Source organism: Felis catus, chromosome A3 (genome assembly GCF_018350175.1).
Source record: "Felis catus isolate Fca126 chromosome A3, F.catus_Fca126_mat1.0, whole genome shotgun sequence".
Lineage (NCBI taxonomy): Eukaryota > Metazoa > Chordata > Mammalia > Carnivora > Felidae > Felis > Felis catus.
The window spans coordinates 22,201,022-22,228,556 of NC_058370.1; the positions used below are offsets into that span (position 1 = coordinate 22,201,022).

The 27,535-nt window shown below is 52.6% G+C and overlaps 1 protein-coding gene across 4 annotated transcripts in view; it reads right to left on the reverse strand.

The window, feature by feature from the left end:
* Positions 1-26,108, reverse strand: part of SRC (SRC proto-oncogene, non-receptor tyrosine kinase) — a 50,915-nt gene extending 24,807 nt beyond the window's left edge. The window contains exons 1-2 of one of the 4 annotated variants that reach the window (XM_045053647.1): positions 25,810-26,108; positions 8,169-8,239 (exon numbers count right to left, since the gene is read on the reverse strand). The gene's annotated coding sequence lies outside the window, so the exon portion shown is untranslated. The remainder of the gene's footprint in view (positions 1-8,168; positions 8,240-25,809) is intronic. The other 3 variants (XM_019826529.3, XM_019826530.3, XM_003983484.6) reach the window with 3 other exon arrangements.
* Between the last annotated feature and the right edge of the window lie 1,427 nt (positions 26,109-27,535).

Consider the following 27,535-nt stretch of genomic DNA (forward strand, 5'->3'; position numbering starts at 1 on the left):
TTCCAAATTCTTCACAGCGTTTCGTCCAAAAGATGTGGGATGGGGAGGGGAAAATCCCTTTTTTACTGTACGTATCTGCTGTATCACTTGACATTTAGAAATTACCTTGTCAAAAACTGTCTTTTAATGAGACTTAAAAAAAACAACAATACTGAAGAGGTTCCCACCACTCCCCTCTGGATGAAGCCGAATCCCCTCTCCCATGGCCCCCCTGCTGGAGGGCACCACACTCTCCCCCCTCGCCCCTCCCCAGGCACACAGATGTTCACAACATCCAGAAGAGGCTGGGGAATAAACTGTGGTCCGGTCACGGCATACCCACCCCTTCATTCCCTACTCTGAAGAGCGTCACCTCCGCTATTGTCAGGGCAAAAGGAGGCCAGGGGATTAGGAGTTGAGAGGGAGGAATCCAGTCGGGTCTGGGTTCGAATCCTGCCTCTACTACTTACTAGCTACATCTTCTTGGGCAAGTCACATCGCCCCTCAGTTTCTTTAAAATGGGGATAATAATAAGCCTAACATCTGAGAATTCAAGAGAGAGCCCATGTGCCAGGCGCAGAATAAATGCTCAACAAACAGCACCCGATGTTGTTCGCTGTCGTTGTTATCATTACCGGGGATGAGAGGAACAACGCGAGAGGAGGCGGCAGTCAGGTGGCCAGGCCTTGAATGCCACACACAGCGCTGGGAACTTTACAGGCAGCGGACGCCCCGTCGTCCTGACAGCACAATGAAGTAGGGGCTCCAACGGTGCCCACTTGACAGGCAGAACCAAGGTTCAAAGAAGCTAAACCTTGCCCGAGGCCATGCAGCAAGTGAGGGCACCGGGGTTGGCGTGCTCGAGGTCCAGGAGAGTGACATACGGCGCGCTGTGCGGGCAGCCCTCACCGCCCCAGGCGCACCTACCCCTCCACCACCTCCGCCTCCCTGACACAGAGGCAACACAGGGGTCAGAGGCCAACCTCTGATATCATCGCCCATAACTCTGGACGCTCCTGGGAAGCGGAAGCATCACAAAAATATAAGCCTGGAGCCAGAGCGCCAGGTTCAGATGCCGCCTTGCCGCGTCCTAGTCATGCAGCCTCAAGGGGGCCTCAGTCTACCCCTTCTCAAAAATGGGAATCCACACAACTGTTCCCACACAGCTAGCCTCGTTGTGAGAAAACATGAGGTAATACTTAATAGTGCCTCGCAGATAGGAAGTGCTCAATAAACACCAGCTATCATCATCATTACTGCGGAAAACCTTTTTTAGATCCTTGCTATCTTTTGTAATCACTCCTCCAATGAGGCAAAGGCTTCCCAGATTCCTACTACGTGCCAAGCTCTGTGCACGGCCCTAGAGGGATTGTCTGGCAGAGTTCCTTAGGAGCCCAGACCTAGAAAAGCCACTTCACGGGGAAAGAGTCCAGAAAAGACAAGTGTGTCCACGAGTTAACCTTGCTCTGAGATCCTTGCCAATCCAATGAGCTAAGAACAAGAAATGGAAGTAATAAAGGGGAATTAGAAAAGAGAAGACAAGTATCATCATTTGCAGATGTTACCCGTGTAGATCTGGGAAATCCGAGAGAATCTGCTGCAAAACCACTAAACAAAAAGCAAATTCAGTGGAAGGAAATTAAAAGCTAATACCTCCAAACCCACAATGTATCTATATACCAACGGCGATCAGAAAATAAAATCAGGGTGCCTGGGTGGCTCAGTTGTTAGGCATCCAACTCTTGATCTCGGCTCAGGTCATGAACTCACAGTTTGTGAGATCGAGCCCCACGTCGGGCTGTGTGCTGACAGCTCAGAGGCTGGAGCCTGCTTCGGATTCTGTGTCTCCCTCTCTCTCTGCCCCTCCCTAGCTTGCACTCTCTCTCTGTCTCTCTCAAAAATAAATAAACACTAAAAAAAAAAAAATTTTTTTTAACTGTATGATATCAGCACAAAAACAAACAAATCAATGGAACAGAATAGAGGGTCCAAAAATTGTTCCCAAACATACAGGGATTTAACACATAACAAAGGTGGCATTTCATGCCCGTATAAAAAAAGGTAGATTATTTTTAAGATAGAGCTGAGATCAATGACCTGCCGTCAGGAAACAAATTAAAGTCAGATTTCGAACCTACTCCATATGCCTATAAATCCCAGATCAATCAGATTTAAACCACTCAAAATAAAACCATGAATCTCTCAAACGGAAAGCAGAGAATAAATTTTCTAATCTCAGAACGAGAAAAACATTTCTTAACATGGCACAAAACCTAAAAATCATTTTTTTAAGTTTATTTATTTATTTTGAGAGAGAGAGAGACAGCACAAGTTGGAGACAGGCAGAGAGAGACAGAAGGAGGGAGGGAGGGAGGGAGGGAGTGGGAGAGAGAGAGAGAGAGAGAGAGAGAGAGAGAGAGAATTCCAAGCAGGCTCTGCACCACTGACACAAAGCCTGATACGGGGCTTTAACTCACAAACCATGAGATCATGACCTGAGCCAAGATCAAGAGTCGGCCGCTCAACAAACTGAGCAACCCAGAGACCCCAAACCTAAAAGTCATTTTTAAAATGATAAATCTATCAGGGCACCTGGGTGGCTCAGTAGGTTAAGCATCTGACTTCACCTCAGGTCAGGACGTCACAAGTTCATGGGTTCGAGCCCCGTGTCGGGCTCTGTGCTGACAGCTCAGAGCCTGGAGCCTGCTTCGGATTCAGTGTCTCCCTCTCTCTCTGCCCCTCCCCCGCTTACGTGCGCTCTCACTCTCTCTCTCAAAAACAAGTAAACATTAAAAAAAAATGATAAATCTATCTACATAAAAACCTACAATGTCCGCATGGCTCAATAAATATCATAAACAAATTCAAAAGGCAAATAACACACTAAGAAAAATATTTGTAACTCATATGATAGACAAGGGTTTACCCCTTAATACATAATGAGCTCCCACAAAATAAGAAAAATAACCACAGATAGTTTACGGCAAGCCAAATAGCTCTTCAACATATGACAAGATGTTCAGCCTCATTTATAAGAGAAATGTAAATCAGGGATGCCTGTGTGGCTCAGTCAGTTGAGCATCTGACTCTTGATTTCAGCTCAGGTCATGATCTCATGCTTTGTGGGTTTGAGCCCCATGTCAGGCTCCACACTGTCAGCACAGAGCCTGCCTGGGATTCTCTGTCTTCCTCTCTCTCTGCCCCTCCCCTGCTCACACTCTAAATTTCTCTCTCTCTCTCTCTCAAAATAAACAAATAAACTTTTAAAAATATATATATTAATGCAAATTAAAACTACACAAGTTCCTGACCACAGCAGAATATACATTCTTCTCAAGTGCACAGAACATTCTCTGGGACAGACCATATTCTAAGCCTCAATGAATTTAAATGGAGTGAAATCATACAAACTACGTTTCCATTCACAATAGAATGAATTAAGAAATCAGTAACAGAAATTACAAATATGTAAAAATTAATACCTTCCTCAGTAACCAATGAGTCAAAGAAATCATCAAAACAAGAGAAAATACTTTGAGATGAATAAACATGATGACACCACATATCAAAATGTATGGGATGCAATAAAGTAGAACTTGAAGGGAGATTTGTAAGTATAAATACCTATATTAAAAAAGAAGAAAAAAATAAATTAAAAAGAGGACAGGGATGTCTGGGTGGCTCAGAGAGTTGGGCATCCAATTCTTGATTTTGGCTCAGGTCATGATCCCAGGGTCATGGGATCAAGCCCCACATCAGCATGGAGCCTGTTTAAGACTCTCTCTCTCTCTCTCTCTCTCTCTCTCTCTCTCTCTCTCTCTCTCCCTTTGCCCCTCTCTCCTGCTTGTGTTCTTTCTCTCTCTCTCTCTCTCTCAAATTAAAAAAAAAAAGACAGAAAATCTCAGGCCAATAACCTAACCTTCCACCTTAACACAACAGAAAATAAAAGCAAACAAACCTAAAGCAAGTAAAAGAAAGGAAATAAAGATTAGGGCAGAAATTAATGGCACAGAAAATAAAAACAACAGAGAAAATCAACAAAACCAAAAGTTGGTTCTTTGAAAAGATTGACAAAATTTACAAACCTTTAGCTAGACTGAACAAGAAAATCAGAGAGAAGACTCAAATGACTAAAAACAGGAATGAAAGAGAGGATAATACCACAGACCTTATAGAAATAAAGCAAGGTTATAAGGGGAAGCTATGAATAGTGCTATTCCAACAAATAACATAACTTGGATGAAATTGACAAACTCCTTAAAAAAAAACTAAAACTAATAAATAGAAAATTGGAATAAAGCTAAAACTAGGAAAAAGAGATTAAATTAGTAATTTAAAAACTTCTCACAAATACAGACCCAGACCCAGTTGGCTTCACTGGTGAATTCTATCAAACATTTAAAGAAGAATTAATACCAAGGATTCACTAGGAACACCACCCAACTCATTCTATGAAGCCAATATTACCCTAATACCAAAACCAGACAAAGACATCATTAAAAACCAAAAAAGGAGAAATCTACAGACTGCTATATCTTATGAATATAAGATACAAAAATCTTTAATAAAATACTAGCAAACTGGATTCGACAACATATAAAAAGAATTATACATCATGACCAAGTGAGATTTACTCCAAGAATACGAGACTGGTTTAACTTCCTGAAAATCGACTAATACCATACCAATAGAATAAAGGACAAAAACCACACCATAACCTCAATAGATGCAGAAAAGGCATTTGACAAAATCCAATACCCTTTCATGACAAAAACCTCAACAAATTCCCTGGAAGGGAATCTGATAAAGGGCACCTATGAAAAATTCATATTCAACATCATACTTAATGGTGTTGAGTACTGATCCGGAATGAGATAAGGATGTCCACTCTTACAACTTCTCTTTAACATTGCACTGGAAGTTCCAGCCAGGGCAGTCGAGAAGAAGATGAAATAAAAGGCATCCAGATTGGAAAGGAAAAAGTAAAGCTCACCCTGTTTGCAGATGATATGATCTTGTATACAGAAATTCCTAAGGATTCCACTAAAAAATGATCAGAATTAATAAACAAATTCACCGAGGTTGCAAAGTACAAGATCAATATATAAAAAATAAATTCTATCTCTATACGCTAATGAACAGTCCAAAAAGAAAATTAAGAAAACAATTTACAATATCAAAAGAATATTTAGGAATAAGAATAGCCAAAGAAGTGTAAAATTCAAAAATTATTGAAAGAAATTAAAGAAAATCTAAATAAATGGAAAGACATCCCATGTTCATGGATTGGAAGACTAAACATTGCTAAAATGGTAATATTCCCCAAATTGATCTACAGAGTCAATGTAATCCCTATCAAAATCCCTGCTATCTTCTTTGCAAAAATTGACAAATTGGTCCTAAAATTCATATGGAAAGTCAAGGGACCCAGAATAGCCAAAACAATCTTGAAAAAGAAAAACAAAGCTTGAGGGCTCATTCATTTCAATTTCAGAGCTTGTGGAAAAGCTCCAGTAATCAAGACACCATGGGGCCCCTGGCTGGCTTACTCAGTACAACATGGGACTCTTGATCTCAGGATGGTGAGTTCAAGCCCCACAGTGGAGGTAGAGATTACTTAAAAAAAAAAAAAACTTTTTTTTTTTTCTAAAAAGACACCATGGTGCTGGCATAAGGACAGATGTATACATCAATGGGACTGAATTGAGGGACAGAAATAAACCCTCACATTTACAGTCAAAGGAGTTTGGACAAGCATATGCCAACACCACACAATGGAGATAAAATAGTCTTTTCAACAAATGTTACAGGAAAAACTGGATAGACACATGCAAAAGAAGGAAACTGGACACCTTCCTCAGACCCTACACTAAAAATCAATTCAAAATGGATCACGAGGGGAGCCTGGGTGGCTCAGTTAGTTAAATGCCAGACTTCAGCTCAGGTGATAATCTCATGGTTCATGGGTTTGAGCCCTGTGTTGGGCTCTTGCAAGCTCAGAGCCTGGAGCCTGCTTCGGATTCTTTGTCTCCCTCTCTCTCTGCCCCTACCCACCCCCCCCCCCAACCATCTCAAAAATAAATAAACATTAAAAAAAATTTTTTAATTAAAAAAATTAAAAATGGATTGCAAACCTAAATATGAAAGGTAAAACTGAAAAAATTCTTATAAGAAAATATAGGTATAAATTTTATGACCTTGGTTTCTTAGATATGACACCCAGGGCAGAAGCAACAAAAGAAAAAATGGATAAACTGGACATCATCAAAATTTAAAACCTTTGTGTCCAAAGGACACCATCAAGGAGATAAAAAGAATTCACAGAATGGGAAAAAATAATTGCAAACCATATAGATGATAAGAGATCTGCATCTAGAATATATAGAGAACTTCTATAACTCAACAACAAAAAGACAAACAACCCAATTAAAAAATGGGCAAAGCAGTTGAACGGATATTTCTCCAAAGAAGATCTACAAATGGCCAATAACTGCATGAAAAGATGCTCGATATCATTAATCATTAAGGACATGCAAATCAAAACTACAATGGGCCACCACTTCAAACCCATTAGGAAGGCCATAATTAAAAAGACAGACAACAGCCAGCTTTTGGCAAGGATGTGAAGAAATTGGAAACCTCACACACTGCTGCTAAGACTGTGCAATGGTGTCGCTGTTTTGGAAGACAGTCCGGCATTTCCTCAAAAGGTTAAACACAGAGTTACCATATGATCCAGAAGGTCTGCTCTTAGGTATATACCCAAAGAAGAGAAAACATTCACATGAAAACGTGTACATGAATATTCATAACAGCATTATTCATAATAGACAAAAAGTGGGAACAACTATATGTCCATCGGTTGATGAATGGACCAAAACAAACGTGGTACTGTATCCAGACAATGGAGTATTATTTGGCAAGAAAAAGGAATGAAGTCCTGATAACATGTTATAACATGGAGGAATCTTGAAGACATGATGCTAAGTGAAAGAAGCCAGACATAAAAGACCATGTATTGTATGATTCCATTTATATAAAAGGTCTAGACTAGGCAAATCTATAGAAACAGGAAGATTTGTTGTCATCCGGGGCTAGGGGAGAAACGTTTGAGGAGAGTGGGGAGTGACTAATGGGCACACAGTTTCTTTCTGGGGTAATAAAAATGTTCTAGGGGCACCTGGGTGGCTCAGTCAGTTAAGGGTCTAATTCTTGGTTTCAGTTCAGATCATGATCTCACACTTCATGAGTTTGAGCCCTGCGTCGGGCTCTGCACTGCCAGTGCAGAGCCTGCTTGGGATCCTCTCTCTCTCTCTCTCTCTCTCTCTCTCTCTCTCTCTCTCTCTCTCTCAAAAATGAATAAATAAACTTTAAAACAAGAAAAAAGAAAAAAGTTCTAAAATTCATTGTGGTAATAGTTACACAACTCTGTGAATATACTAAAAGCCATTAAACTGTACATTTTAAATGGGTGAATTGTTTGGTCTGTGAATTATATCTCAATAAAGCTGTGATATTAAAAAAAAAAAAAAAAAAAAGCAAACAAACACTAGCAGAGGCCACTGGTCAACTGTCAGATTGGCCAAGACCCTGAAGTTCTATAGCAACCCGCACTGGTGGGGGGGTCAGAGGGTGTGGTGTGAGGGTGCATGATCATAACCTCTGGCAATCTCCATCAAAATTGCAACCGCACATGCTCCCCGACCCTGCAGTTTGGGATTAATCCTAGAGGAACCCTCGCACAAGAATATGAAGTGTATGATGGAAGATATTCATTGCAGAACTGTCTATAATAAGCAAAAGGCCGGAAACAACCAAAATACTCTTCGCCAATGAAATAAAGCACGGTCTCCATCCACACAGTGAATGCTGGAACACTATTCAACCATGAAAAAGAGAGCAGTAGCACAAATGATCCTCAAGGTACACGTGGAGAAAAAACAGGTGTGGAACAGGACATACCACATGTTACAATGTGTTTGTGTTTGTTTTCTAACATACATGCTTGCATACGTCTGCCTCTCCCTAAAAGGACACGCCAGAAACCCCTCCCAGTGCCTGCCTTGGGCAAGGAGATGTGGCTGCAAAGAGAGGCTTTACCCTGTCTTCCTTTGTACTGTTTGAATTATTTTTTGCTGTGTGTGTGTTAATGGTTTTCCTTTTGTTTTTAAGAAAAAACACAGTCTTACCTGGTTTCAAATCCTGGTGCGCTCTCTCTCATAGCTGGGAAAGTCACTTCACTTCTCTGAGCTTCTGTGATCTGCAAAGGGAGGGATAATAATAATGTCTACCTTCAAGGTTGTTGTGGAGGATGAAATAAGACAACCCTTGCGCAAGGCTCCCCCCTGTGCCTGGTGCCTCGTCCTTGTTGTTTATGAATACGTTACTATGTACACGAGTTGGATGATAACAGGTCTCCATCCACATCTCTGAGCAGAGAGCCTCAGACCAAGTGTGCAGAGCACCAGCAACCCTCTCTGACTGGGAGAAGTCGGGAGAGGCAGCATCTGAGAAGGGACTTCAAGGATGAGGAATTCTATAAGCAGAGATGACTAGGGCCGGTGTTCCTGGCAAAGGGAGCCATTCACACAAAGACCTGGAAATAGGAGAGCCCTGGGTATTCACTCAATCGTCGTGCATTGGTTGGCTTCTTCAACAAAGCTTAGCTGAGCACCTGCTATGCGCCAGGCACTGAAGAGTGAAAGACAAAAGCCAAGTAGCTAGACCAGCCAAAGGAGGAATTATAGAGAGTACAGTGATGGGGACAAGAAGGGGCTGAGGCAGAGCCTCACCCACATCCAACTGCTCAAGAGAACGGACCAAGAAAAGGAGGCTCAGAGAGGGATAGGGGCTGCCCAAGATCATACAGCACATTCTCAACTTCTGAAAACAGCCTCTCAGCTCTGCCCTCTCACTCATCCCACGGGCCCGAAGAAGAAAATGCCCGCGGGGCCCTCCTGACGTGTACTCATCAGAAGGGAGACACAGTGCCATCCAAACTGGGGGCCCCACAAAAAAGGAGGGACAATTGATTCTCCAATGCTAACAACAGCTTGTTAATGGGCAGAGAGACTCCTGTACGGCTCGGGCACCAGGCTAAGTAGGACACCACATGCATGAGTCCAGATGAACCTACTGCGGCCCTGTATGGTCAGCTCCGTTTTGCAGAGGAGAAAACTGAGGCACAGAGAGGTCAAGTTGCTTGCCTAAGGTCACAGCGCTCATAAGAGACAGCATCAGCAAGTAGACTTGAACTGTCTAGGCTCTGCAGCCTCCTGTCCCAGGGCCCACCCCCCAAGGGAGCCACCAGCAGGGCCTAGATCAGCAGTCACAACCCCCCTCAGAAGGGCAAGGTGAGAGCTCTTCTCAGCCAGTCCAGGAGTGTCTCCTGATAACAGTGGCCCAATCAGGGGCAGGATGAATGGGTGGGTGGTGGAGGCTGTGTCAGGAACGTGTTGGCAGGGAGGAGGGAGGAGGGTGGAGGTGGGGGGGAGGGAAACAGCCCGCTGGCAGCCATCAGTCCTGTCTCTGGAAGGAGGGGACCAGAAAGGCCCCAGCAGGCACCTGCCTGACCCAAGTGGGCTACAGCATCGTGGTTAGGGGGGGCCCTGCTGCAGCCCATGGCAGGACTCTGGGTAAATTGACCGAAGACTCCCTCAGTACCATGGAGATGCCACGGTCACCCCCAGGTAGTCGCACAGGCAAGTGAGCTAACCACTCAGAGCCCTGAGCACACAGGCCATGCTTAATAAACGGGGCCCTTCCTATTAGGAACATGACTGTTTCCATTATTGCTTAGCTCTCTGGTTCTCACCAGGCCCCATCTATGCAGGGACAGTCAGTCCCCTCTTTTAGAGGAGGGGACAGAGGAAGGCTCAGAGAAGCCAAGTCAGGGCCCAGGGCACCATCCAAGACAAAAGAGGGCCAGCTGGGGATCCTGGCTCTCCTGGCCCTGGGCTGTTGTCAGCCCCTCTCTCCAAGGCCACTGGTCCCAGCTGGACTCTTGCAGGTAAGTCCACATAACGGGGACTAAGCAGGGCTCCCTGGCCAGTCATTTTCCATAAGGGGAAATGGAAGCCAGGACAGGGAGAGTGGCTGACCTAAGGCCACACAGCCCAAGGACCACTTACAGAGTGAACAACTGACCCCTCTGAGCCTCCAAGGCTGGGTCCCCAACTGATGCCCCCTCCCTCCTCACAACAGCCCCATAGGGCAAGTGCCACAAGCACTGGCCTGTCCCCAGAGGAGGAAGCTGAGGCCGGGGCAGCACGGCGAGGATGCCAGTCCAACGCTCCCATTTCACAGATGGGGGCTGAATTCCTCTCCTATCTCCCCTGTGCACCACCCCCCCTCCACTAGAACAGAAGCTCCCTCCTACCCCCAGGCTGGGATCTTCACCTGATTCCTTTTTTCCTTCACACTCTCAAAGCAATTACCTGTCATACTGGGGTGTTTTTCTACAAGTGGTTTCAGAACATGGAAAGGACCCTGGCTTCAGAGTGGGGGAATATGAACAACGACAGTAGTAACAGCTAGTATTTACTTAGGACCCACTATGTGTCATTCTTAACTGAAGCACAGACAGATTAAATGATGTGACTAAAATCTCACCTCTTAGCAGCCGATTGGCAAGTCCCTTCCTCTCTGAGGAAGGACCCTAAAGGGAAGGACCCAAGGAAGGAGCCTATGGCGGGGGTCTTCTTGGTCGGGTCTAGGGCCACCTCGGCTCCCTCTCCAGAACTCCATGCCACCAGCTGCTCCAGTGCAGGCTGGCAGGGTGGAACGGGGCATGCTGATGGCCACACGCCTCCCCCTCACATCCTCCCACCTAGGGTTCACGCCACCCCTTCAAATGCGCCCAAGAGCCCTGAAGTGAGCCATGGCCACACTCATGTCACTCATGAGAACATAAAGTCTCCAGGAAGTTGCCCAGCCAGGAAATGGAGACCCAGGTGCCAACCCAGATCTGAGTGATACCAAAGCCCATTCTCTCTCCACTGGACCGATAAGGGGGCAGGCAAGGGAAGGGCAGTCTAGGAGGTTGGCACAGCATGTGCAAAGGCCTTGAGGCAGGAAGGTCAGATGTGCAGGGAGTTATTGAGTGAGAGGTCTGAACTGTGTGGGTCCCAGCTTAACCGGGCCACTGCTGGTCTTTGGCCCAGGCCCGAGGAGGTCTGAAGGAGGCCCCGAGAAGATCTCTCCAGCAACCTAGATCAGAAGGTCCTGAAACACTGAGAGGCCATGAAGGTTTTCTCAGGCCCCTGAGGGTGTAGAGAAGGGCAAAGTAAGGTTACTGAGCCTTCATCCCACAGTAACCCTGGCAAAGCACAGTCATCTCGAACTCTAGAGGGCTAGAGGGGCAAGAGGGGGCCTAAACCATGGGGGACTTCCCAGAGGAGGGGACATCCCAGCTGAGGTCTGAAGGCTGGGCAGTGTGTGAAAAGAGGGAGGGGAAGTATGATCCAGGCAGAAGGGACTGCTTGGGAAGGCCCAAAGGGAGCGTAAGATCAGTGTAAACCATGTAGCCTCAGTCTCCCCAACAGCAAAATGGGGGGAAAGACAAGCACACAGGGGGTGGCTCCATCTTTCCCACGCCCACTTCCCACCATCCCCCTCCACCAAGGCCTGAGAGGGAGGTCACTGGAAGGGGGCTACTGGTCCTCCTGCCCATTGGAGCCTCCCGGGGCCGGTGAGGGCGGCGGGCTTAGAAGGTCTCACCCACCCTATACCCTACTGTAGCCTCTACCCCAGAGTCGAGGCCAAGCGGCCTTTGCCAGCAAGTGGGCAGGCTCATAGGCCAGGGGGTCACAGCCCTGGTGTCAGGGAGGCTTTGTGAGACATCCCCATTCACAGACCAAGAGCTGAGACTCTGGAGGGGCACCCGGCCCCAGGTCATACGGCGAGGCGGGGCGGGCCCCTGGATGAAGGTGTGGGCACTGGGACTGAAGAGAAGATTCTCAAGGCACCAGGCCCAATACAGGCAGGTCTCAGGGACCCACAGCCAGGTACCACCTGGCTGAGAGCGGAAGGCCTCCATCAGAATCACCGTGTGACCTCAGGCAAGTCACACCCCCACCTCGGGGCTCAGTATCTGCGCCCGAACAGAGACCCTGGCATGCCAAGGATTCCTTAGCAGATACCATTCCTGATCCCAACCTTCCATCCCCACCGCCACCCCGTGCCACTGAGATAACAAGCCTCTCCGAGGTCATCTCTCCCTGGGCTCCCAGCTGCCCCACCCCCACTGGCTGATGGGTGATGGCTGATGGGCTTGGGGGGACAACCGCCAGCCAGCAGCCTCTGCCCACTGCCTTCAGGGGCTCACAGTGTTCGCTGTTCCCTGCCAGCAACCCTGCCTCTCTGCTCCGGGAACACACAGTGCCCCCCTCCTCCCCACCCACACCCATGCAGGAACTCCCTCCAGGGACACTGGTGGGCAGGAGCACCTGGTGGCCTGGCCCTGCCGCACGGTCAGCCCTGAGTTCCACCCCCCTCCTCCAATCTCCAAGCCCACACACAGGTGGCCTGTCCCCGATGTGTGACCTCAGGAAGTCCAGTCCTCCATTCACTTATGCATGACATGATGCCTCTGGCAGACCTCTGAGGGAGGGAGCATCTGAGCCTGAGGCTGGGGACAGTAGTCAGCAAGATGGCTTCAAAGCTCCTACCTGCTGCTCACAGGATCGAGGCCTGCTGCGTTCTCTTTCCTCCCTACCCCCCGACCCTCCCTTTAACTTGTAATCACCCCCTAGCCTTCAGATTTTGCACATGCTGTCACCTCCCCAAAGCTACACCACCTGCCTCCCTTGAGACTTCACAGACTCCAGTGCAAGGAGGGAGGGAGGGAGGGAAAAAAGGAGGAAGAGCTGAAGGAAGGGAGGGAGGGAGGAAGGGAAGGATGAATGGGTCCTACCCAGGGCCCCATACGATGAAGATGTACAGGCCTCGGCCCCGGGTCTGTGGAGTCCCACAGCCTATACCCCGACCACTGCTCTCTCCTGTCCCTGCCTGGCATGTCCCTGTGGCAGAGCTTCTGACCCCCCTGACTTACACAGGGCCGTGTGCAAGTCTGAGACAACTCCAGGCCCCAAGCCGCACCCGGCACGGGCCCAGGCACAGAACAGGTAGCAGAGGATGTTTGCTGAGTGAGCAAGGAGTGAGGGAAGAGTGAGCCAGGGGCCATCCACAGGCCAAAGCAGCCACAACATGTCTGGTCCCATGTTCGTGGTGCAAACACGCTCGGGGCGGGCAGGCCTCAAACCGGCTCTGCCAGTGTGGCCAGGGAGGGGCAAGGCGCCGCAGGCTTGTGCCGGCACCAGCAGAGAGAGGCGGGTGTGCGGCTGGGGACAGGACCTGCAGCCCGGTGAGGGCAAAGCCTAAGCGGACCACAGAGCCCACTAATCCCAGCCCCAGAGAGACAGAACTATTCCAGCCCCTGTAGCTCTGGGGTTTCTTCCTGGGCAGAAAGGGGACCCCTTTCTAGACCCCAGGCCCTGACCTGCCCTGTAGAGTGCAGGATCCCTTCCCGCTAGGATTCGTCTACACCTGTCCACAGCTTAGAAGCCCTAGAGGGAAGGAGAAGGCCCGGAAGCGGGCGGCGCGGGAGCAGGGCAAGGCGGCAGGCCACCTGGTGTAAAACCCTGCTCTGTCCCAAGCTGTTTCATGGCCAGTTTCCCGGTGTGGCAAGTGGTGCTGGGCATGGATCCCGGGGACTTTCAATCCCCTGGTGCTGAGTTATCTAGAAGACATCACTTGGCAACTCCCGCCCTGCCCTCAAAGCCCCGCTCTGTGGGTGGACGTAGCCAGAGGCCAGACTTACACACATGTCCTTACTCCCCCCAGAAACAATAATAAAAATACCTGCTGATTACTGAATGTGTATTGTATGCCAGGCATCAGGCTTGGCACTTGACATGCATTGTTTTATCTGGTCCTCCCAAAGCTGCTGTGAGGGCCAGCCCCCAACAGAGGAAACTGAGGTCCGGCTCACATGGCCAGTGAGAGTCTAGGCTCCTGACCCCACCCCTGACCCTGAGGTCACACTGAGCAGCCTCCATATCTCCAAGACAGTTCAGGGCAGAAAAAAAAAAATCTCAGGTACACCCAGAAATCTTTAGCTGGAAGTGGTGGGGGGAGGCAAGGTCCATAGACCCCAAACCCAGAGATCCCCTGAGTCCCGAGAGACCAAACCCCAACCCTGCCCTGCTGTGTACCCTAGGCTATGGAGGTCCCACTCTTGGCCTCAGTTTTCTCGTCTGTAAAACGGGTAGGGTCCTGCCAGTTTCACCTAAGGCGTACAGTTGTTTAGAGCCACGGCTACTGGAGGGCTTAGTCCGGTCCTTAGGACAAGGTGAAGAAGCCACTGGGACTCCGTGCCTCCAGATGGGCTGGGGAGAGGGAACAAACATAAACCAGAAGCCACAGTGCTCTGTGGTGGGGACTCAGCCCCTCATCACCAGCAGCCCAAGAGAGGAAAGATGATTCCTCCCGCCCCCACGTAACTCAGTTCCAAGCCCTGTCAGTCCCACCTCCAAACACATCCTGAATCCAAACACACGGCCACCCCCTAGTTCAGGCCCAGCTTCCTCCTCCAGGCTGGCCACCTGGGGGCAGAGAAATGTCAGTCTGAAATGTCAGTCTGAACCATCACTCCTACTTAACAGCCTTCACAGCCCCTAACCGACAAAGGACAAAGTCCTCACAGGGGCTTCCAAAACCCTAGAGAGGACTCTAGCAGTCCTACCCCTTTTCATTTATTCTGCCCTTCTCACTCGGTGTGCTGCTCCCCCTCACCCCAAGAACCCAGTAGGCGCCTGCCCTGGGCTTTGCACCTGCTGCCCCCTCTACCCAGAGCACACCAGCCCTGGACAGCTACACCCCTAGCTCCTTCACTTCCTTCGGGTGCTTTACTCACACATCACCTGCTCAGGGGGCCTTTCCTAACCACCTGTTCGAATGGCAACACACCCAGACAACTCTGCTCTGTCTTTGAGTCTTGTTTCCAAAGCTGTACCTCCTCGCAGAAGGCCTCTCTGACCTCCCCCAGCTGGATGGAGTGAGGACCTTCAACTTCTCCTTCCTGGCGTGGACCGCAGCTCTGATGACATAGTGAGGGTACACATCTAACGAGGACAGGGGCCACTTCTGTCTCACTCACGGCTGAATATGCTGCAGTGGGTGTAACATTCAAGAGTTAACAGCTGGGATGCTTGGGCACCGTCCGGCCACTGGCCAAAAGCCTAGGGCCTAGCATGGAGTAGATGCCTGGTAATTACTGAATAGATGGATGGGTGGATGGAAGGACGGACGGATGGATGGATGGGTGGGCGGACAGACGACGATGAACGGATAAGTGAACTGGGCCCACACAGTGGGCTTGGGACTTGCCAGGGATGCCCAGGGCCCTGAGAAGATGGCCCAGAGCAGGCGCAGACCCGCCCAAGCTCACCAGCCGGGCTCTGGCCTGAGCAGCTGCAGCCAGCCCAGCCTCTCCTCCTGCACAACCCGACTTTCATTTCCCATCTTCTCTGTCTGAGGAAGCTCCTTCCCTCAGGGGAACTGAGTGAGGAGGAGGGGCAGGCGGCGGCCCTCCGGTCCGAAGAGGGGGGCTCCCGGGCTCCATCTGTCCTACCACAAAGGGGCTTTGTCCTCAGTGCCTGTGCTGAGCCTGGGGCAGACCAGAGCCACCCCTCAGCCGCCCAGCAGGTCCCACCACCCCTGGTCAGCTGGGCCAATGGCTCCAAAGCCAGACCCCAGGGGCTGGGGTCCCTGAAACCTCATTAAGCCCTAGGAGGGAGGCTCTAGGGTGACCTCCGTGTTTGCAGATGAGGAAACTGAGGCTCCGAAGGGCAAAGATACTTGGCCAAGATCTCCCAGGCAGCAGAGAACGAAGCTGGGTTTCAAACCCACACCCATCTGGCACCAGAATCTTTAGTCATGGTTCTCAACTCACCTTGCCTGGAGCACAGACCCTCTGGGTTCAAGAGGGTGGAGGGGCCTTTCTGGAGGTACAAATGGGCACCCATGCCTAGCCCTGCACCCAAGTGGGGAGACCCTTACCCTGGCAAGGTTTACCCAACAAGGGAAGGAGGTCGGGCCCTGAACCCAGAGCCCTTGCCCCACACCCAGTCCATGCCCCAGGCACCTTGGGAATTGGCCAGTCAGGCCCCAACACGTCTCCACCACTTCCTGCCAGGCAGGCTTCTGCAGGGAAAGGATGTATGAGGAGGCAGAGAGGGGACAGAGGCCCCCACCCCCTCCTCACTGCTCCCCCATCAATCCCGTTTGTTTGGCTAGCACCCACCTTCTCTCCAGGGCCACTTCACCAAAGCCACGATGCCAACAGAACGCCCACAGGACAAGTCAGTCCTGCCCAGGAGTCTCTCCTCATGCCTGAGGACAGCATGTAGACCCCCGAGCAGGCCCTCGGGCTCTCCACTGACGGCCACCAGCCGCCTCTCAAGTCAATACCACTCCTCAGGGCTCCGACAAGAGGAGCTGCTCACATCACACCTTCAGGCCCTGGTTCAAGCTGTCAGTACTACTTCCTCCAGGAAGTCCTTCCTGGCCTGCTCCCTCCAAGGCCCCAACCGGCTCCCACCTTCTGCCCCAGATAGGGGTTCTCGATCCCTATCCGAAACCCCAGCCCCCATGAGCTACCTTCACTCGGCAACAGTAATGGAGCAGGGGGGCCCAAGTCTGACCCTTCTCTTTGTCTTCCCTTCACACCTTCAGCGGGAGACCTCAGCAAAGCCTGGCAAGGGTTTGAGGGCTGGCCTGGTCAACCTTCCAACTGCCTTGTCCATGACCTATGCCTGCACACGCCAGGCGAGTTCCCACCACCGGAGCTTCACCCATGCCCTCCCTCTAGCATGCCCTCACCATTCTTTTTTTCCCTCCTGAGCTCCTGCTCACCCTTTAAGACTCAGACCAGGTATCACCTCCTCTAGGAAGCCCTTCTGGCCTTGTAACGGGCTGCCACAGTTCATATGTGCCTACCCTGTGGCAGGACAATGATCAATGTCTGTGTCCAGCTCCACCAGAGCGTTGGCTGCTCCCAGAGCACATCCCTTGGGGTTTCCAGCACCCAGCACAAGCCCTGACACCAGCCGCAGGTAATCAAGAGTCCAGCTGCTAACTCCCTGCCCAGAGAATCCAGGGACAGAGGCCAGGAACAACCCCCAAAGGCAATAATGAGTCCTGTTTTGCCCACGCTGCCCACAGATCTAAGGTATGGGTGGAGCGGGGGAGGGGGGCGGGGGTGCTTTCTGCAAATGGCCAACTGGTAACCAAACCCACGTCGTTTCTAAAACTAGGGCACAGGAGAGAAACGGGAACAGCAGAATTGTCCCCAAATAGAACTGTGGCTCATCTGGTTCCAGGGCCTTCGGGAACACCTGGCAGGGATGGGGGTGGGGATCACAGGTGGCTGCTCCCAAGCCTCCAAAAGCCACGCTACAGTTTGGAGGGCAGGAAGGTCAACATCACCTCAGTCACTGCTGACACCCTGCCTACTTGCCTCAGGTCAGTCCAAAGCCTGGAAGTTGGTGTTCCTCTCCCACTTACCCCCACCTAACTACCGGGTGCTCCCTAAACTGTCCTACCTCTGAGACTTTGCTCACATGGGCCCTCTGCCTGGAATGCTGTACCTCCTTCCTGCCAGTCAGAAACCTGCCCATCCTTATAACCATAACCACTAGCTGGGTACTTCCTATAAGCCTGGCGCAGGCGGGCATCTGGGGGAAATGAGCTTATCCAGTCCTCCCAACTGCCCAGCGAAGAAAAGACCCCTGCCCCCATCTCATAGATAAGGAAATTGGGGCTCAATAAGAGAAGCCATTTGCCCAGGGCACGCAGCACAGGAGGCAGATGGAACAGGTGATGTGGAGGGACCTGGGTGTCAGCAGCCACGGGGCACCCAGAAGGCCTGGCTGGGCCCGGTTCAGCCTCCTAGACGGGCCAAAGCTTGAGAACTTGGCAAAACTCAGGGACAAAATGCACAGGGCACAGCCCCGCCAGCCCAGATAGAAGAGGAGCCCCTCTCCCCTCTCCCTAGGGTGGCTACTGATGGATGAACCACAGTACTTTGATGCGATAGAACTATCTCCCCACAACATGCACAAACCCACCGCACAGATGAGAAAACTGAATCCCAGAAGGAAACAGTTGCCCCGTCTGGAAAGTGGGATGTGCCCCAGGAGCTTTCTAGCTGTGACATCCCCCTGTGGCCTGGTGGATGCTACTTCCCTCCTTCGAGTCTCGGTCTTCCTATCTGGAGAATGGGATTGTCAATCCTTTCTTCTTCAAGTTGATCCGAATTATAACAAAATAGCGGCTAACGTTTACTGAAGGTGTGCTATGTGCCGGCTTTGCTGAGGGCATCAGGCACCTCACTTGATCCTTAGAACAAGCCCGTAACGCGGATACTGTCATTAGGCGCATTTTTTCAGGTACGGAAGCTGAAGCACAGAGAGGTGAACTGACTCACCAAAGTCACAGAGCTTGTGGGTGACAGCAGTTGGAGGTGCAGAAGCCCTGGGGTTGGAGGCAGGCGGCTCCCCAGAGAAGTCTCCTGGCCTCTCTGTCCTGAGAGGAATGCCTAGCAGGGGCTGAGGGAGGGTCAGGGGTCAGACAGGAGGCAAAGAAGGGCCCAGCCTGGATGAGGCAGGGTAGACCCACAGTGTTCATGGGGCCCTGAGTCCAAATCCATGTACTGCGTGACCTTGGGCAAGTCTCTGCTTGTCTGAGACTCGGTTTCCTCTCTGGTGAAACAGGGCCAGAACTGATGCCTTGCAAGACACTGTGAGGACTAGGTATGAGGACGAGGACAAGCACTCGCAACCGAACACGGGCTCAAGCACGTGCTGAGGGAGCCGATGACTTTTGAAGGAACCCCAGGGGCTGGTCACTTTTCCCTCAGGATCACGGTTACATCTGGTTCTCCACTCAGAAGCTGTGGGAACGTGGGCACAATCCGCCCCTTCTCAGCTCTGCCAGTCTTCCAGGCCACGTGACCTTAGACGAGTCACTTCGCCTCTCTGAACCTCCAATTCCTTTCTTGGGGCTCTGAGAGAGGGGTTCTGGCCTCAGGAGATTGGGGGTTCTTGGCAGTGGGGGCGGGGTTCAGTCCCGTCAGCTCAAGCGGAGAGAGCAGCTGGGGTGAGCCTGAGCTTGAGGCCTCAGTTTCCCCATCTGCCTAGCCGTGCTGGGGGGGTACTCAAAGGTGACTGTGGAAAGTGCTTTGTAAACTGTAAAGTGCGGCACCCTTGGAGTGATGATTACCGCCTTACTGCCTGAGAGGCAAAAAAGAATCCTATGACTTGCTGTCTAAGGCAGAATGTGTCAGAGCCATGAGGGAGGGCAGAGAGTGGCAGCGGGGTGCAGAGGAGGGAAGAACGGAGTCGGGTGGGGGGACAGAGGGTGGTCACTAAGAACTTTCTGGAGGCAGAGGCATCTTAGCCGCCTCGGCAAGTTTCGAGACGGCAGACCACTGGGCAGCGGGCCCACAGAGGCAAGGCACGGAGGCTGGACAGCTCGGGCACACAGGAAGACAGCCAACGGTTCAGAAAGACTAAGGGGTCACCCAAGTGAAAGGAAAATGTAGGAGTGACCGGGGTGGGGCTGGGAAGAGCTCACCTCCAGGAGCCCTTGCTGTGGAGCCCGGGCCCACCTGGCCTCTCTCTGAGCCACAGCTCCTTCCCCACAGAAAGCACTGGGGCAATAACAGCTCCTGCCTCTCAGGCCAAGCAGACAAAGGGGCAAAGCACCCACGGCTCCATCAGTGGTCACCTTCACAGAGAGAGACCCATTCAGTGAGGAGGCCTTCAATGCCAGGGATTAGGACGCTGGGAGGCCTTGACACGTCACAGATGGGCAAGTCACAGGTCAGCTGAGGCAGGAGCCGGGCTCAGGGAGGCTAGATGGCGCTGGTGGTTTCCAGTCTACCCAGTCACAAAACTTGTCTGTTTCTGGTTAACCATCCCCTCAGCCACGTCCCGTAGGACAAGGCTGCCACAGATACAGGTGCCCAGACTCAGCCCCAGGGATTCCCTGATCAATTGGCCCGCAATTCCTGTCCCGAATTCCCACCTCGTCAGGGGATTACCTTCCTAATCACAGAAATATTAAGCACTTACTGTATGCAGGCTCTGTGCCAGAGCAGACACACATTAGCTCATCTGATCCTCACACCCCCTTATCAGAGCTGGCACCGGCCCTGTCGTCCCGTTTCAAAGACAGGGAAACTAGGGCTCCAAGCGATCGCTGTCCCACAATCCCACACAGCAAACGGCAGAATCAAGATTCGAACCCAGAACCGAGTGGCTCCAAGGGCCTTGCTACTTCTACTCCCTCTATGCCATGAGCATCCATGGAGCACCCATGAGATGCCAATCCGGGCAGCTGGGGGCCCCCTGCAAGATCCGATACTCCAGATCTGAGTAGAGACCCATCAGCCAGAACCAGAAGCCCCGAAAGTCAGGATCGCCTGCCCCCAGCAACATACGAACCCTAAACCTTGGGAGAGATTTCGGGAAAGCTGGGTGCACACTCCGTGGGAATCAGATGCTACAAGTCACCCAGCCGCCAGAAGCCTGGGCTCACGCTTTACCGTGCTGGGCGACCGTGGCCTCAGCCCTCGGCCCCTCTGAGCCTCAGTTTGCTTTTCTGTGTAACAGGAACAAAAGTTCTGTCCACGCCAGGCTGGGGCAAAGGATAGAGTGGGCCACCTTGCTATGACCTGGCTGGAGAGGGCACAACATGAGGACATCCACATCAGATACACTGAAAGACGGGGCAGCAAATGCGGGCAGGCCAGGAGAAGGCCATCAGATCTGCCGAGGCCTAGTTTTCTGACACCATCCGAACTTGACTTCCACTCCTAGCACCGGGAGTCCATCTCTGTTGGCCTCGCAGCCCAGTGGGTCTGAGGACTCGCAGGACTCATTCCCACAGTCTCAAAAAGCCTACATGCACCCTAAGAAGACTCAGTCATGCCTGCCCTGGAGGACTCCCTGGCCAGGATCCCCATCACAGAGCCTCAGCGAGGGAAAAGTTCTCACTGCACAGAGGAGGAAACTGAGGACCGGGGCAGGAGGGAACTTGGCCAAGATCATCTGCTTCTCCTCTCCTTTGGCTTCTCATTTTATTCTGGAACTCCTCTGGTTAGTCTATGGGGAGGAGAGGAACTGAGGCCGAGGTTAGAGAGGAGTCACTTGTTCAAAGTCCTATAGCAAGGAGGGGGAGAAATGGGGGGTTTTGCTTCCAGCTCTGGGATCCTCCCCAGTCATCTGTCCCTGGACTCCTCCCCACCCAGGCTGTCCTGTGGGAAGGGGCAGGCTGGCTGAGTCGGGAGAGCCCTGGATCAAAAGACAAGAGATGTGCATTTTTCTCCCAGCTTGGATAATATGTCCTGGGTCTTTCTGGCCTCAATTCCCCCATCTGTGAAAAGAGAAGGTCAGAATAGGTCAGGAATGACAAACTCATGGCACACGTACAACATGCTCTACTCCTCTGCCAATGGCAGACATTACTAATCTCCCCCAGCACTCATTCCCATGAAGCCAAGATTTGGCCTCAGAATGCTTCTCAGCACAGCAGTGCAGGCCTGGGCCATCCTAGGGCTGGGTAATATCTGAGCCCCCACAAGGGAGGGCAAGGGAGAAAGACGTCACAGTCACTGAACATCCAGTAGATTCAAGCCACTGGGAGAAATTAGTGGATTTCATTTTCACAAGGGAGGTGTGCGAGGCTGATGCTCAGAGAGGCTAAGCGCCTTGCCTTTGGACACACAGTGGGAACGGGGCCTTGAACACAAGGAAGCATGTACTGGGCCTACCTTCCCAGAACTGTGATGCAGAGCCAATGGCCAGGTAAAGGCAGGTACAATCTCATCCCAATCTCCCTCTGGCCTTACTAAGTGTAAGCCCCATGCCCATTTCACAGCTTCAGAAACTGATTCGCAGGGAGGGGCTGTTAGCTGCCAGACGAGGAAGGACTTGAGTAGCGTCTGGTTCTTCCCCATCTCTATTTATCTAGTTAATGTGTGCTGAATGCTTTATTTTGGTCCTTGTGGGACATCCTAGGAGCCGTGACTCATACTATGCCACTTCACCGATGAGGAAACTGAGGTGTCCCAAAGGAAGTACCCCTCCCCCCCACCAAGTGGCTTGAGTGAAAACCAGAGTGGTTTACCGTGGAGATAAGGTGGTAGTGGAGGGGAAGTAAAGGGCTGTAGAGACCCAAGGGAGATAGAGGTGTGGGGGCCACACGACCTGGGCAGAGAGTGGCTTCTCCCCTCTGGGTCTTGGTATTTACATCTGGAAAATGGACCAATCTCAGGTAAGGCAGGCTTTCTCAAAGTGGGGCCGAGCTAGACCCAATAAATGCTCTCCCCAGTTCAGCCTCCTCACACAGCCAGGGCAGAGCAGGACTCAAATCACCCAGCACATGGGTGGCCTTGTCTGTGAATATCCCTTCCTAGGCCATCCCTGCCCAGACCAGCCCCTTCAGACTCTGTGAGCTCATCCACTTAAGGCCTTCATGACACAGCGGGTACGGCCAGACCCACTGGGCCCACCGACCCACCCAGTGTAACGTCACTCAAGGCAGGTCCCCTTTCCTACATACCTACTGGCACCAGGCACTGGGGCCATATAGCCCTCCTTTAATTGTCACCTGATAGGGAGATATTTATTGTCCCCATTTTCGAGACAAAGAAAGCATAACTCTCGGAAAGATACAGTAAATGACCCAAAGATGCACAACGAGTGGAGACAGAACATGAACGCAGACCTGACTCCTGAGCCCTTATCATACCTTTGGTCTCCAGCTGACCCCTGCCTGCTCCCTGCCCCACTCCCAGCCTCCAGCCACCCTCTCTTGTCTTCCTACCAGTGAACTCCTACTCCACTCTCAAAGCCCAGCCTCAAATGCCTCCTCCTCCTGACTCCTGATCTAGGCCCTCACAGAATACTTGCAGTCCAGCCCCACAGATCTTTTTCTACCAGATGCCTTGGCCAGCTCTGTACCCCTGGCCTCCAACATGGGTCTGTTCACACAGGGGACACAAATTAGCCCCTTGTGTGAAGATGAAGGTCAAACTCCTCCCCAAAGCCTACACAGCCCCATATGGTCCAGCCCTGCTGATAACACCCACCCCCATTTCACCTCTCACCCACTCTCCTTAACTCTCTGTGCTCCAGACTCAGAGGTTTTCCCACTGTTTCTCCATAACAACACACACTCCCCCACCTCAGGGCCTTTGCACATGCAGTTCCCTCTGCCTGGCAAGCCCTTCTCCTAGCTCCATGCCTGGCCAACTCCTACATGTTTCCTTCAAGATTCCTCTGCACCCCACGCCTCTCTCTCTCTCTCTCTCTCTGGGCCCTTATCACATCTGTGATGATATATTAATTTATTTGGCAACTTGTTTGATACTTGGCTCACCCTCTAGCCTCAAATATCTGGGAGACCAGGGACCCTGTTTGCAATTCTGCAGCAAGGACTTATCCCGGTTGACTACTCTCCACAACCCCAGGGGCCCTGGCAAGTGTCTGAACAGAAGGGGAGAAAGGGCGCTCTCTCTCCTTAACTTGGAGCAAACTGTTGCTCTCCCTCAGCACCACCTCCTGGACGCCTCCTCGTGCCTCCTACAACTCTCACTACTAACCCCATCACCACACCGCTCAGCCTGAGTTTGAAGCTCCTGGTTATTAGCAGATGCTCATACAGGGTCATGGATGTTTGCGTCGAGGCAGGTTTGAGAAAATGAGGTCAGTTGAGGACCAGGGGGCTGGGGTGGGGGGGCACTGTCAGCAGGTCACTGAGCCATCCCCTCCCTGGCTCCTGGGGCTTGGCGGAGACAGACATCCCCCCACCCCTCCCAGGTCACAACCAGGGAAGAAGCAAAAGAAGGCACTGCGCGTGAGCTAGGGAGAGTTCATGCTCCAGGAAGAGGTGGGCAGTGGAGGACAGAGCCAGGGAGCCTTCCTGGGAGAGGCGGGCCTGAAGCTAAGCCTTCAAGAGCAAGAACAGATAAGCAGCTCATGGAGGAGAGGACAGTCCTGGCAGGGACACCTTCAGGAGGCAAAGCCCAGGGGCCACACAGGAGGGCCTAGGCAGGCAGTCAGCTGAGAGAGGTGACACACTGCAAGTCACTTCCCTGGGTGGAAAGACCACATCACCAAAAGGACCTCGTGGCTTCCACACAGTCACTCATCAGTACAGTCTTTTCCGACACTGTTGTGTGCCTGGTCCCGTACTGGCAAACCCCTGCTCCCCCAACAACGGAGGGGTGCAAGGGCGGCCAGGCTGGGGTCTCTGAAGTGTAGACCCAGCTTCAAGATGTGTGGGCTTGGCCAACTCACTTCCGCTCTCCAAGCCTCAGTTTCTCCATTGGGCCGATTTTATACTCAACAAAACTGAGGCCTGAGGAGGCAGTGAGTTGCTTAGGGTCACACAGCTGCCGGATGGCAGGACTGTACGGGACCTGTTTCTTTCTCCAGGGGTTATGAAGTGGCTTTTCGGACACCAATCCATCCTCTTCTGGAGACGAGCCCCACTAGGGCCGGCGCCCTCGGCCCCCACCCATTTTAGGCGACTCATCCAGCGAAGTGCTCATTTAGGGAGCAGCAACTACACACCAGGCTCCTGCATGGTGAAGTACATACACGCTGCCCCCCCTTCCATGCGGGGACCCAGAGGGGCAGTCCCTTGGCCCAGGTCACCCAGTGAGCCAAGAAGCCTTGGTGTCTCGTCTGCCTAGCCAGGAGGCTGAGAAAAGGGTCAGTGACAGGACCAGCCTGGCCTATTCTCGAAACCAAGCCCGATCTCAGCGGCACTGTGGCTGGGCCTGGGCTCACCCCAGGTGACCCAGGGACCACTGCCCCAGTTGTAGAGGTCCTGAAGCTCAGGAAGCCTCATCTGAGGTCACGCACTTGCTCTGCCCACTGTGCGATCAGCCTAAAGGCCCCAGAGGCGGAACTGATACCCCACAGGTGAGCTTCTTCTGTTCACCCCCAACCCTCCAGCAGCCCAGTAGTCCCAGCCAGACCCACCTGCCACTGATCAGGACCCCCAGATCAGAGAAGGTAAGCAGTTGTTTGACCACACAGAGGAGGGCAAGTGGTGGCCCCTTTGGGGACTCAAACCCACCCCTAACCGAAGCCCAGGCAGGCAGATGGACCGGGCCTGGTGGAGAAAACCCAAAACTTTTGCCAACTTCTGAGCAGGCAGGCGGCTGGGTCTGCCAGGGGCGAGGCTGGGGGGCTGGGGGTAGCGGGGACCAACAGCGTGGCCCAGTCCCTTCCAGGCCGGCGGCACCAGGCCCAACCCAAAGCCCCAGGAGTATAGGGAAGTCCTGGTGCCCGGGCCGGCGCCCCTGGCTTGGCGCCCCCAGGCCCACCCTGCCCGCCCCCTCTCCACCTCCCATCCCCGGCCGGGGGCGCCAGGCCCCGCAGCCGCGGCCAGAGGCGGCGCCGACAGGCTCAGATTTCAGATTTGGCCTAGACCCGGCCGGGGGGCTCGGCCCGGCTCCCGCTCTCAGGGGGCTCGTAGGGGAAGGGTGAGTCGGCGGTGGTCCCCGCGCGGACAGGACCCCTGAGCCCCCCGCCCAGCCCCCTCCCCCGCGGCATCACAACAAAAGGCCGCGCCGGGCAGGTCCCCGCGCGCCCGCCCAGCGCTCCGGGATCGCGGCTCGGACCCGGGGGCGGAGGCTGGAGGGGTGGACAGGAGCCCCCGCGGCTCCGCGACCCAACGCCACGGTGGTCCCGCGCGGGGGTTCCCCCATGCCGGCCGGGACTGGGGGCCCGCGGACGGGCGGGGGGCGCTCACCTGGGCCGGTCGGCAGGCGGGCGCACCGGCAGACAGACGCACGGGAGGGCGGACCGCCGGACGGCCAGGGGGTCGGGCAGACGGCGGCCTTGGCCGCTCCGGCTCCCAGGCCGGAATGGATTCCGGGCCGGGAGAGACAGATCGAGAGAGAAAGGGAGGAGGAGAGGAGGAGGCGGCGGCCCGGGGAGGGGAAGAGGAGGGAGGGAGCGCGCGAGCAGGGAGGAGGGGCCCGGCAGGCCGCCGGGAGGAGGAGGAACGAGGAAGCGTGCGGGGACCGATTCCCCGCCGGTGACCTAGGAGAGACCCACACGCGGGTCCCCCACCCACTGGAGCCAGGGGTCCGGGAGGGGCAGGGCAGGGGGCGGAGGCACAGAAACCCTGCCCCCACCCCGCCGGGTGAGAGCGCCCCGCCCTGTGAGACCCCAAAGTGCCCTCCCCAACTGCCCCCAGTAGACCCACCCTGTTTACCCCAAATCCACCTCTTTTCGCAATTAAGGGTAATGATAATAATCATGTTAGCACTGATGGAGCCCTCACTCCTGGCCAGGCACCATGCTAATGGCCAGGTCGACTTTAGGCTCTATTCCTAACAACACCTAGGCTGGGCGGGCTGATGATTATCCCCATTTTACAGATGAAGAAACTGAGTCACAGAGAAAGAAGTCACCTGACAAGAACCAGGCCTTGGACCCTGGCCTTGACCTGTGTTTCCCCAAGTAGGGACGGGGGCTGGAGGCACCGTGTGGGGAAGAGCAGCATTTATTTTAATAGATGTGTGTTCGTTTTAATGTGCATTGAAAAACAAAACAAAACAGTAACTAAGGCAGCTCATCAGAAGTCACTGAGTTCTGGATCTTCCTGCTTATGAGGGGGCTGAAGCTGGTATTTAGTGGCAATCACACTTCCAAGTAAATAAAGAGGCAAATTATATCTGGACGCAGGGGGCAAGGAGCTTAGCAGAAAAAGGAGACAATAAGGAAATGCTGCCTCAGGCCACAGAGGCTCCCCTAACCACTGTGCCAACCACTTTACCCCCACCGCCTCCTGGCCCAGGCTCCAGAACTGCCCTATTAGGGGTGGGCACCCCACCCTTGGCTCTTCGCTTGACCTCCTGGAATCATGGCCTAGGGAAGGGTGGGCCTGAATCCAGTTTTAAATACCCCACCTGCTTCCTCTCTCCTCTGAAAGTTCTCCCATTTCACGGATGGGAAACTAAGGCCCAGCCAGGTCAAATAGCACCAGGCCTAGGCTTCTCCTAAGAGGAGCTGGGAGGGAAAGCCTAGAATACAGGAGGCAAAGGCCTCAGAGTACAATAGAGCCTCCAAGAGATCAGGAATGAGCAAGGCCTAGAGCCAGACTGATTTGGGTTCAGATCTAGACGAGTTGCCCACCTGCTGCACCTGGTACAAATCCACCAGCTTCCCCAGCCCAGTCCCCTCACCTGTAAAACAGAAGTGAACATGGTCACAGAGGACTCCTGAGAAGGTGAGAAGGGACAAGTGTGAGGGTGGCTGAACTTGTGCTCAGCTAATGGTAGCTCTTATGGTTGGTAAACTGAGGCCAGAGAGGGAAGTGGCTGCCCAAAGTCCCACAGTAGGCCAGCAGCAGAGCCAGCACCAGAAGCCAGCCCGGACTGGTAAAATGGCTTGCACTTGTTTGCAGGGCTGGCTTAAAGATTAACCGCAATTTCCTGGGATTCTGGGCGGGCCCCTTGCTGGAGGAGCAA